The sequence below is a fragment of the Girardinichthys multiradiatus genome, chromosome 3, assembly GCF_021462225.1.
Source record: "Girardinichthys multiradiatus isolate DD_20200921_A chromosome 3, DD_fGirMul_XY1, whole genome shotgun sequence".
Taxonomy (NCBI): Eukaryota; Metazoa; Chordata; class Actinopteri; order Cyprinodontiformes; family Goodeidae; genus Girardinichthys; species Girardinichthys multiradiatus.
Window position 1 is genome coordinate 15,607,241 of NC_061796.1, and position 13,301 is coordinate 15,620,541.

General features: G+C 37.4%; 1 protein-coding gene across 1 annotated transcript in view; it reads right to left on the reverse strand.

Moving 5' to 3' along the window:
• Positions 1-13,301, reverse strand: part of LOC124865154 (myelin basic protein-like) — a 97,231-nt gene that overhangs the window by 66,584 nt on the left and 17,346 nt on the right. The gene's annotated exons all lie outside the window — the stretch shown is intronic.

The window sequence follows — 13,301 nt, forward strand, 5'->3', positions numbered from 1 at the left end:
TTATTTACTGTATTTTAGTCTTAATTATCCAAGTGTCTCTCTCTTTTGTTTTCATTTTTATCACCATGTGATTGTAATTCGTTAGTTAACTCCCAAGCTAGTAACTTAGCAGCTATTAACAGTAACGTTAATAGCACCACAGCCCACTTCACTGACGGCTGGAGGTGGGCTTCAGCTGTCATGCCTCCAGCTGTCAGTGGGTCAGTGGAAACACAACTGGTACCGTACCAAGTAGAGAGAGACAGAGTGGAGCGGAGCCATGCCACCTAAAAAGAGCCAGCTGAAAAGTGGCTTTAGCAACATGCATTCAAGGACCCCATTTAGCTTCTTCTTTGTCGTTCTCTGGCGGTTGGCATACAAAGATGTGGTGCATAATCTTTACCAGTTGGCTTGGAGTGTGTTGCAGACCCACATAGCTGTCTGTCATGCGTGTTTAAAAGTCAGACACGGCAGCCAGCAGGAATAAAATGTATCTAACTACAGTATATAGTGAATGACAAAATGCTTTGCGGTCCGGACAAAACACTCTGGTTCCAGATTTGGACCGGAGTCCTGGGTTTGGGGACCGTTGGTTCACAGTATATTAAGGACCAATATTCAGTCAAAACATTTTTTTATTGTGTCTCTTTTTGGAAATACGCAGGCTACAGTCAATGACAACTAAAAATAATCTACCTTTTTTCCAACACCTTGATGAAATGTTGACAAAAATATTGAAAGGGCACACAATGTTTAATAAGCATAAAATTACAATATACAGTTAGCAATGATATAAGAAATATATTTAAATAAATTGTTATTGTTACCAAAACTCAAATTTTATTGATAAAATGAGTTGCAACATGAATAGAAAAAAGTGTCCAGGTACAGAAATAATTATTTGTATTTGACATAATATTTTTCTTCAAACTTTGCTTTCATCATAGAATCCTCTATTTGCAGCAATTACAGCTTTGTAGACTATTGGCATTCAAGCTGTTAGTTTGTTGAGATAATCTGAGGAAATTTACTGTATGCTTCTTGAAGCACCTCCAACAAGTTTGGCTTGGCTTGATGGGCACTTCTTACGGTCAAGCTGTTCCCACAACAGCTCAACACGGTGGAGATCTGGTAACTGTGCTGGCCAGAATTGTAGACAGAATACCAGCTGGCTGCTTCTTCCCTAAATAGTTCCTGCATTGTTTGGAGCAATGCTTTGGGTCATTATCTTGTTGTCCAATCAAGAGCTGTCCACAGGGTATGGCATGCCAATGCAAAATGGAGTGATAGCCTTCCTTGTTCAATATCCCAAGCATCCCCAGACCACCACGTTTCCTCCACCATGTTTGATAGATGGTGTCAAGCACTCCTCCAGCGTCTTTTCATCTGTCCTGTCTTTCACAAAAGTTCTTCTTTGTAATCCAACCACCTCAAACTTAGATTCATCTGTCCACAACACCTTGTTCCAATCTTCCTCTGTCAAGTGTTTGTGTTCTTTTGCCTGTATTAATCTTTTTCTTTTGTTGGCTAGTCTCTGATATGGCTTTTTCTTTGCTACTCTGCCTAGAAGGCCAGCATCCTGGAGTCGCCTCTTCACTGTTGACATTGAGAATGGTGCTTTGCAGGTATCATTTAATTAACCTGCTGTTTGAGGACCTGTGACCTATTCTCATGGAAAGGCCTTCATTTCTCATTAAAGAGTAGACTTGCAAGTTTCTGTAGAAAGTTCTTTCTTTCCAGCCATTTTGAGACTATTATCGAATGCACAAATGCTGATGCTCCACATACTCAACTAGCCAAAGGAAGACCAATTTTATTGCTTCTTTAATAAGTACAATAATTTTAGTTGTCCTAACATGATTACACTAGGCTTTTCAAAGGATCAATAAGCATTTTAACACGATAAACTTGAATTGGCCAACAGAATGTGCCATTGGAACACAGAAGTGATGGTTGCTGAAAATGGGCCTCTGTACACCCATGTAGATATTCTAATTAACAGTCATATAACAAACAGAGCTTTTTATTCAAAAATAAGGACATTTCTAAGTGACCCTAAACTTTTGAGCAGTAATGTATATATACCAGTGGCTGATCATGTTTCTTGCAATAGCTCTCTATGCATCTAGCCAGGAGTAAAACCAAGACAATGTAACAATTTTCACCATAACTATGAATCAGGAAAACGGCATAAATTGATGGAAGCCACACAAAATACATGACAGCTGCAGCTCTACTATAAACAAGCAGGATTTTCTTTTCTTCGGTCTTCACAAATCCTTTTCTTCACATTTCCTGAGTCCAATTATATTTTCTGAAGGTCAAGAGCAAAAGGTTGCAAAAAGAAAATAAAATGTAGTTATTTTTTACTGTTCAAAAATGTCTTAGATGTCATCAGCTATTCTACAATGTAAAGTTGGTTCATCGGTTGCGTATTTGTTTACATTTTTTTATTGATACTTTTTCATTTTCACACTTCTTTCTTTCTGCGTTATACATCTGAAACAACTTGATTCCCATCAGTAAAATATATATTTTTAACCATCACTGCAGGAGTACCAATCCAGTGGCCTGGAAGGCAAGCTGTGCACAGCACTGCACTGCAACAACAAGGTTGTGCACCTCAGCTGCAAAGGCACTTTTCTTTGCACCCACTCACGTCAGTCATCAGCAAGATGTAGAGAAGGATGGTCTTCCTTAAAAACATGACTTAACTAAATCATTCTGTTAAAATGTTGCTGTTGTGGTACAGATTCAACCAGTTTTGAAGTCGCATTTTGATATGTATATGGGACATTTTTTTTACTTTACCAAAGCATAGGCAGGTTTCACAAGAGAACAAACTTCTCAAATAAAAACTGTCTCTCTGCATAAAAAAATACATTATAAAAATACAACTGATAAGTATACGTTTAGAACATTAACAATCAGACCAATAACGTTTTTTTCAATTAGATTAATATTGCTGGAGAGATCATTAGCTAAAGCTTTGGTTAAGTCAGTAACTCTAGCTTGTTGTTGCTAAAATAACGCAGATGCAATTTGCTAGCTTAAACACAGACAGGAGGGAACTTTGTAACAGACTGTTATTTTCAGTATGCCTTCATGCAGCAATGGGTGGGTACAAAATGGAGGTACGTTGTAATGTTTGTTATGGCTTTGGCTCAGCGTGAGCTATGGTGAGAGACTTAAATGCTACAGACTGCTGGACTTGCACTTTAGTTTGTTTTTTCCTTCTTACTAGCCATGTTGATTTCAAATTAGTAATTTTGACATAGAGGCACATGCAAATTGATGCAAGGTTGGTACAAAGCGTTCAGTGGCAGATGACTCCTGACTATTCTGGGTACTATGGCGGGACTATGTCTCTCAGCTGGCCTGAAAGCCTTTGGCTCCCCCTGGAGGAGCTGTAGGAGGGGGAGAGGGACATCTGGGTGTCTTTACCAAGTTTACTGCCCGCGCGACCCGGTCCCAGATGAAGCAGAAGATGACGAAACAAAACATTTTACCTAATTAAATAAAGATTAAATAAAATAACATAGTACAAGGATTTCAATATTCATATACAGTAATGTATAAGTGGAGTTTATAAAGGGTACACAGAATCTGAATTCTTGGACATTTTAGCATTAAACAAATATTTTTTTCCATATTCTGTTCGTTAACCATATTATAAAATTTGCGATATCCTTTATAAAACGTAAGATTTGTTTTATTAAGCTTGTTTTGCCCCACCTAGGCTTCTCAAAGTGAAACTAACCTCCTGATAAATTAGTACTGCTAGATAGGCTATGCTACCGTTTTCACTCTTCACCTGTAGTGTTTATGTTTTACCTCCTCCCTTACAAACAAATACTAATTTACAGCATTGCCAGTGCTTTCTTATTTTTTATCCGCTCCCACCCTGCTACTCCTTTTCTCTTTGGCTGTCTCTGTGTGTATCTGCTGCCGTGACAGACAGCCTCAAGAAAAGAAAGGAGAGGCCCGTCTGGGAGCCTCAGCCAGGTAGATGCCCGGGTGAGCAGCTCGAATGGGATGGATTGTTTATTTTCAAAAATCAAGTGCGACCCGAACGGTCCTACCCCTAGGCGATAGTGGAGCGAGTCCCTTGTGACAGAAGGCACATGAACCCTCTTTTAATATATAAGTTTAGAAATTCGAGTATCAAGGCCAGAAACCAACTAACTGTGATTCAATAATCACAAAGATGCAGCTTGAGCTGTTAAAAATCAGTTGACAGCATGGCAATCTTTATGTATCTTTTTATATCTTTTGTGACTGATGGATGCTCATCCCACATCAGAACAGCATGGTTTTGTTGACATGACTCAATGCATAGCAATGGTGCCTGCTAATAAGTGATGTCCATTCCAATAATAAATATCAATGGACACACCACTGGCTGGTGCGTAAAACGACTGTCCAATAGGAAACACCAGAGGAGTATCAGTGGGGGTCCAGTCTGTGTGCTGCTGAATTAACAGCTTCAGTCAGATGTAGTTTAGTGAACATTGACCTCTGACTGGGAAACCAACTCTTTGCAGTAGCATTTCTTCACTGAAACAATGGTTTACAGAACCGATGCACACTTGATCCATCATTATAAACTGTTATATATAAACCTTTCAATGTAAAACATTGTGAAAAATACATAATGATGCAGTATTTTTAAAGGTACACTTCACCTAATGTTCCATCTAAGCTCACAAATGGCAAATTTGAATAATAATGCTCAGTCACTGTCACAGGTCTTTCTTAATGAAGCCATAAAAAAAGATTAACATAAAAGTAATCAATGTCAGGACTGCATCCTAATGCTTTGACAGATTCATGAGGCCATTTAATCTAATGTGACACATCTCAGTTTTGAAAAGGGCAAAAGGAATGATTAACAGAACAATGTCATTAAATAATAGACACTCATATAATTGGTAAGACTGGATGATATTGGCTAAGACACCGATTAACCTTTCTTTACATGCTTGCAGCTGCTGGCAGGATGCAACTAAACCTTTTGTTAGAATGTTTAGTCTGGTTTCATTTTACAGTATGGTGCAACCATTGTCCCAATGAGTACTTATAGCATAGCAGATCCTCCACCATATATACTATAGTTATCCTCTTTCACAACATCCAAGCTCCTGGTTCCAGTTAAAGTTTCAGTAGCTCCATGTTTGTAACGCTAAGATAGAAAATTGTTTTCCTGACATGCTTTCTTAACTACTGGTTAGCATGTAGATAGTGTCTAATGGTTGTTTTATGATGGCTTGGTGATCCAGCAGCTGTCTCACAGTTAGCCTTCCTGCTTAACTGTACTTGGTGACAAAACATGGATTCTGATCCAGTTTTGTTTGTCACAGCTACAGTTGGAAATATTACAATATCGATCTGACTGCAAATATGGCCAGATTTAAGCAAGTAGCTATGTTCTATTAGCCATTTCCTGACTTTTGAACATCAGCAAACTTCTAGCTTGAATGGCATGTTATCTTGTCTTTCCCACTTTAAAGAGTGGTTAAGAGAAATGGGCCACACTAAATAAATACTCAAATCAAAGGTTTTTTTATAATTTCTCATAAACTGGAAATGACAAAACTTTAGTGTTTACATGTCAGCTTAGTTTAAATATCCCTTTACTGACTTAATTGCATATTAGAGTTAAAATAAAGACTGTTCTAATTATTGATTTCCACAGATTTTCTTCCAGGAAAGGGTTCCATCTTCCATCAAAACAAATTTTGCTGTATTTCCCCATAGTCACATTAAAACTAATGGGAGACGGGTCATTTGCTGTTGATATTTTCAGCAGATCACTTTAAATGGCCTAGTAGGACCATCGATTTACTCAAAGCAAACTCCCATCCACACTGGTGCTGGCACAGTATCTCAAAACACAAAGGGCCTGTTTGCGTGTACAGAACCACACGTAAACCGGTTTAAGTTGGCAAATCTTTTAGCGTGTTTGCCCTCACAAATATTCAAAACATCAGAAAATGACCCAAATGCGCCTGCAACGCGATTTATCAAACCTGAACGGGATTGCGGGTGCTGTTTTTGCATTTATATTTAGCACATTTAAAACGCAGGTTCTAAGTGGTATACAAAAATGTCTGCTGTCATTGTGGCAAGAAAGAGGCATAGACAGATTGACTGATGACTGAGAGATAGAATCGTCTCTACGTGTGTCAACAAATTTGGATTGTCAAAAATAACAATAATAAAAATAGATGAGATGAGAGGATTCTATGGATTATCTAAGGTCTGACTTGGAGCCAATCACAAACAAAAGCCATGACATATCTCATGATATGATAAAAAAAAACACTTGCAACACTTTTTTATTTGGGTCTGGATCATTCCAGCGCACCATCGCTGTCAGTGAGATCATGCAGAATTGCGCACATAACGGATCATTCACCAGAGAAGCACACTCCACAACAGACTTATAGAAGATATGCAGCATCTTGTTGCAAACACCAAAAGTCCTGAGCTTCCTCAAGAAGTACAGTCTGCTGTGTCCCTTCTGGTAGATGGCTTCACAGTTGCATCTCCACTCAAGTCTGTTATCCAGGTGAACACAGAGGTATTTATACTCCTCCACCACCTCCACTTCTTATCCTGTCATTGAAATAGTGTTTGACCTATTCCTGTTTACTCTTAAAATCTACAATCACCTCCTTTGTTTTTGGGTTTCAATAGGAAAGAAATAAAGACATTATTTCACAAGTTCAATCCTTCATTTGCAAACTGGACTCTAACATCCATTTTAGCAGGTGAAAAATCAACATTTTAAGTCAGCCTATTCCATGTGGTGAAAAAGACAAAAGTATGCTTTAACCTTGTCACTAAAAAAATCAAATTGCCTTATTGCCTTATTGATTGTGTCATTGCAGAGCAATCGGAGCTGGATCAGTTTGATTACGCTTTTTAAATGTGAACATATGCCAGTGGAGGGTTATTACAAAATTTTTAAAATCATTGGAAACAAAAATATTTTTATGTACATAAATGTGCAATTTACATTCTTTGCAGGACAGTGACTGTATGTTTTAAAATTAACATACAAAGAGTCAACTCTTACCACAAGCCATTTTTATGTTGCTAAAATTACGTTCACCCTGCACAAATCAACAGAGGGGGAAAATAATCTAATAATAATAGTGACAACAAAGGTTAACAAACTGTAACAGTCCAGAAAAGCAGGAGCAGAACAGAGCAGAAGGAAAGAAATCAGCAACTGGATCTTGCATGTTTCAAGCGCCACAGCAGAGCAAATCTCTGCTTTTCCACCAGATCCGCTGATAGCACCCGCAATTTCCTCATTTAAATAGGACGGTCAGCACCTCTTTCACACGTTACCATTGCACGTCCAACCTTTGAAGACTGCACGGAACACGCCCACTTATTGCACATGCAATTTTTTAGTTTTACAAGACATTTAGAGCTTCTTATATGGAATCTTTAAAGATCAGGGGGAAAGACATTATGACCTTGCTAGGTTGTTATTGTTCAGCTGTTTATATAAAGGCCTGACAGCACGACGTGAATATTTCTTCTTGATGCGACAGAGCAAAATGTTTTATTAAGGTAGATAATGGAAAATTTGTTGATTTAAAAATCAGAAAGCTTTGAAATATTGAACAATTACCCATAAATTTAGATGTTGATACATTTCAATGCTGTTATTTTAATTAAGTTATTACAAGTTTTATAAGAAAGGATGGAGAATGATTCTAGTAACATGTAATGATAAAGCTGTTGTGACTAAAGTGATGTATTCTTGTATTTTGGCATTTTTGTAGATCTCAGAGGAGTCTCTCTGACCCCAAAATGGAAATATGTTTAAAGATGGCAAGGTAGGCCTTTATTCACGTCTCTCTGTGCATGTGAACTAAATTGCATATTTTACCTAATATTGAATCCGATTAGTTGACCAACTATGAGGTGTCTAATCAAATCCAGAAGGAAACCATTCTGTGCAACTAGTACCAGGGAAATCTACACACTGGCCAGAAAAGCCAGTCTGTTTGACCGCCCCCCTAGGCTGGTCAAACAGACATTGTGCAGAGACTGAACAGTGTTTCTATGCACAGACCCAGGCCGGCTACAAGACAGTTGAAACAAGAATGACAGACCTCATTTATTGTGTATATTAATGTGTATATTAATACATAATATTATTTCTGTGGTGCTGGCTGTCTGGTGCTGGTGAAGATGAGGGGCTGAAAAGTGGTTTTTGGGCTTTTACTACATCTCCCTTTTTCCCAACTTCACTCTGATACCAAAGTTAGAAATTAGAATTCAGAATAAGGCCATGAAAACATTTTCTTTAACACCTCTAAAATATCAATGTAAGCCCCTTGAAATTCTATACTAGTGTTATTCATTCTTCTACTAATAAATAATACAGAGATTTTAATTAATGCTTTTGTTTTGCATTTCTATGTCTCTTTGTTTCAGTTAATAAGCAGTGAGTAGATATTTGCTGGTTTTTAGGTTACCAATTTTTACATTTTAATTGAAGTTTCAAATTTTGTGTTGATGTTGAATAAATTCAGATCCTGAAAAATACTCAAAGCTGGTCTTTTCTTTGCAAACCACTACATGCTTTGGTAACAAAAAACTGATTAGCCAGCTTTTAATGCCCTTCTGTTGCTCCTGAAAACATGTCTGAAAGGTTCTGTAAATAAGTTTGATCCTTTTTACACAGGATAATAAACAGTTGCATATGCTGTTTCTGTGTAGTTTGACATATTTATTATTATGAAAGCCCATTTTAATCAAGCACTTCTTGAGCTTTTAAAGGTCTCTACAAAAACATGTAGCAATCTTTAAAAATGTAGGTAATCAAATACTGAATTATATTAGCTGTTCTGGTTAAAATGAATCATACAAAAGCAACACTGCAAAGACACAAATTAGTCTAAGAAGCCAGGCTGATTTGACACAAGGAACCAATCATATTTGGTAGTGGCTATGAGTTCAGTCTGGCCTGAAACTAAAGAATGTCATTTTTGCTCAGTGTTGCGGTACGTCAGTGGGACTCTGGGTTGCTAAATATGAGTCCTCACAGGCTGTTTCCCTCTTGTTACACAATCAAAGCTGAGATCCTGCAAAGACTTGCAAGAAATGACTGTTGCATAATGCGTGAGAAAAAGGGACGCAGACACACAGAGTGAGCAGAGAGGTTGGGTGTAAAACAGAACTGCAACTGCATCCCTGCTGCAGTCCTTGCACACTAAAAATCATAAAGTCTTACATGGCCTTTACATTTCTGCAAACATGACCTTTACTTTAAGAAGAGATAGAATGCAACAGAATAGAAAAAAAATGGTGAAACAAAATGTCCATTTTAATTACCCTTTTCTGGTTTAAGGTACATAAGCTCCCGTTGCTTGCCAGATGTATCTAGAAACACTTATTTCTGGTTATAATAAATAATCAGTATGGAACAGGCTTTTATTATATGGTGGCTACATATACAGGACAGCACCTGGAAGAACCAATTACCTCTCAAAGCAGAGACTGCAGTACATATGAGCAATTATATCTCTCTTGAGCTTTCCATTACTTGAGGCTATTTCAAATCATCATCCTTATAAACCCATAATGCTTTTATATGTCTGTGATGCGGAAAACAAATATTTGGACATTTTGAAAAAATAAATAAATAAATAACTATATGGCTTCTTTTCATGAGTCATAACTGAGTCCAACCTTATGTTCTGTTCTGTTCTTTGTGAATATTACAGGTATTATCTATCACACCAAGATAACAGATCATCACAGACAGATATTCTTTCCTTAGGTAATTCCAATCCGTTTTTAAGGAAAAATACATATGTTACGGTGGGGTTGTCAGCTAGACAGATCACAGAACAGCCTACACGCAATGACAATCTTCTCAGAGCCACCAGCCGTAAATTTGGTTCAGCCATCGTCTCATTAACTGATAAAAAAGACAATCTTTCTTTTCTGGAGGCAATACCTGAAGCTCCGATTTTCATCTCACTGACTAACATCATTGAAGGCAAAAAGAAACATAAACTAAATGTATGTACATGAAACTGCCTTTAAAACCACACTTAGAATTTTCTTATATGTGACAGCCTTCAGCAGTGTCATACTTTCATTGTTGTCAGCATCTGAAAGATGGAATTTGCTCGCCCTTTCTTTAAATTCCTTACAACTTTGACAATTATGAATACAATAATAAAATGAATAATTACCCGGTTATTAATATTTCTTACAATAGGATGACCACAGATTTACTGGCCCAGAAGCCTAAACCTCAACCTCGACCGTGTAAGTAAAGCAACAACAACGACATACGAGGGCTTTCGCACCACTAACATTTCGCACCACTCCATTTAGACTTCTTCAAATAAAGGTTCCGTTTATAGTGCAGTGACTAATAAAAACGGTGGATGTGAGGAGTAAAGTAAACAATGTGGTTCATTTTATTGGCCGTTTCAGTACAGCATGTCAATGCACCAACATTTATTGCCTAATTCTTCCCACAAAGACACATAACGCAATCAAAATCTTCAGGGAGTATTTTCAAGAGCGAATAAAGCATTTAACAGCGTTTAAATTCAGTAGTCCTATAAATGATTAGGTAACTAACGTAAGTGAACGGGATTAAACAAGAGTTTCTATAAGCAGAAATTCTTCCTTCCTTACTATTAATCAAGATAGTGATTTATTTTCATTAAAAGGATTTTAAACATGAAGAAGGTAATGTTTCCTTTAGACTTAGCTTACCGGTGTTTATAACTAAACCTTTTTTTTGCCTGCGCTGATCTCTCAAGCTTTGGGTGGGTTTGATTAGACAGAACATTAGATGAGATAACATAACATCCAATCATCATAGGTAACTGAGTAGTTGTATAATACTATTTAGGAGGATTAATCAGAATAGTCTTCATTTATCTGTTTGAAAAGACTGTTTCCTAATGTTTGAGTTAGAACAATTAAGGGTAGGACTGTCATGGAAAAGAAAGCTTAGTCACAAAAAGGTAAACCATAAATTTGATGTATCAGCACAGGCATATGTGGTGGGTGAAGAATATCACAACCTAACAGTAACTCAGACAAGAAAAAGGAAAGAACATTGTATTATTCAGCATTATTATGAAGATTGCATTATTTAGGCCATCTGCTCATTGCTTTATTCCCGAACAAACATGAAGAGATGTTATTTAAACTTAAAAAAATAAATAAATAATCAATCAAGCCCTATCAACCATAAAAAAAAAAACATTATTTACATAGAATATGGGTGGTTCCTGCCCTGCCACAGTTGCAGGTCGAGCTCCCGGTTTCACATCCTCACTTTCTATCTTGTGCATATCTCTGTATGAACACGCTCAGTAAATGTCTGTTGTGCAGAATTTACACAGTTCTCCCAGAATCTCACATCTAGCTTCTATAACCACTGCAAACATATATGATTTGATAAAGGCCCATCACAGCATATCACTGCAAAACACCCAGACAAACTCAGTTATCTGCCTGGAACACGTGACCCTGTCTGCCTTTGTGTGGTTGCTTTGTTTTGTTCGAGGTTTGCTCTTGTGCCCTTCAAACTACAGCTTATTTTAACCCTCCAACTGCCTGCAGTTACACCACCATGTTAAGAAGCACTGTGAAAGTCGCTTACGTAATGAAATTGGAGCATGTTTGTATGCATGTCTGTGGAGGGGAGGAGATGGGAAGGAACAGGGAGATGGGAAATCGCCACATATTTACACCCTGCAATCTGCAAGTTAAAGTACATTGTTCTTTTAAGGAGATATGAGACCAAATCTGTCACGATGGAAGTGTTACGATACTGCAAATACAAACTGATGTCAAACCCAGTTCAGTTTAGTCTTCTTACTTCCAGTTCTGTTTGTTGAGTCTTTCTATGGTTGCACTAAATGTTTCAAAGTACAGTGTCTATCTCTCTTTACGTGAAGGCATGCATACACATTTTGTGTCATTTCCTACAGAGCCCTTCAGTTTACATATGCTCCTCATTAAACATGAATTTCATACACATTTTGGTCTTTTAATCATTTCTAAGTTTAATGAATTTTAAAATATTGAATATCTCCTTGGATGAATGTCCTCTGGCAAGTTGCATAGAACCAACCACAGGCTTTTGTCAAGGTTTTGGCATGATTTTGTCTGGATGCTTGGTCCCTCTTCTAATTAGAAGTGGTAAAGCTAAATGAGAATAGGTTGGCATCCTGGCATGGATACAACTTTCACAAACTTGATTTGACATCATATGAATGGATTTGGGGGTAATCTTTTGTTGTTTTGTGTGTTGTTTTTGTAATCTCTTGTTCAATGCACCAGTAGACCCTTAGTATGGTGCTACCACCGCCATGCTTCACAGTGTTCTTAGTTCTGAAAGCCTTACATTGACTCCTGTAAAGATACTCCCTGCCATTGTGGACAATTAAGAAATTTTTTGCTTCATCTGACCATAAAACCTTTCTCCACATGGCATTTGGTCGTCTTTGAAGGTGTTGATTTTTGACCTGGGCTTCGTCTTGATCGGCACTCTTCCAGTCCACTTTGACGTTAGACTCGCTTCACTGTGGACAGTCACCATCTTGTCCAAGCACCTTCCAGTTTCTGATCAACTTGAGTGTTGGTTATTCCTGGATTGTTGCTAAACAGCGTAATCGACTTCATTTCTCCTGAGGATTACAGTTTGATTGTTGAAACTTGGACACAGTTGGGTGTTCTAACAAGACAAGGATCCCAACAAACACCAATGAAATTATTAAGGAAGTTGTGGAAGACTTCCTTAATAATTAAATGTCAACCTGGGCCCAGAGAGCAACTAATTTAAACAAGTTTTATCATTTCTGTTAAGAAGAGTAGTTAAATCTCCAGCCAAAATCAAGCCTAAATCTTACTTATGGCTACAAGTGTGTGTTTTCCCTCAGTCTTGCTAAGCAAACATCTAACCAGAAACATACGACCAAAGATTAGAGTGGATGCATGCTTATATTTGATCTTTTATGAATAATTTGCAACCTGTGCGGATTAGAAACAAATCCCCAATGAATTCAAACTTGTAAGTAATTTTTGTTCTGAAGTTGCAGATTAAACAAATATTGTATGTTGCACAATCATTCCAACCTAAAAGAAGAAAAGCTAAAAAATATGAGATGATATCCATGTTGAAGTGTTTCTGTACAGCTTCTGAACTTCTGATTGGCACTGAAAATAGACAATCAACTGTAACAAACAAACTACACTGGGTTAAATATATAAAAGGGAACACATTCTTTCACATTTTCACTTATTTTCAGATTCAAGCA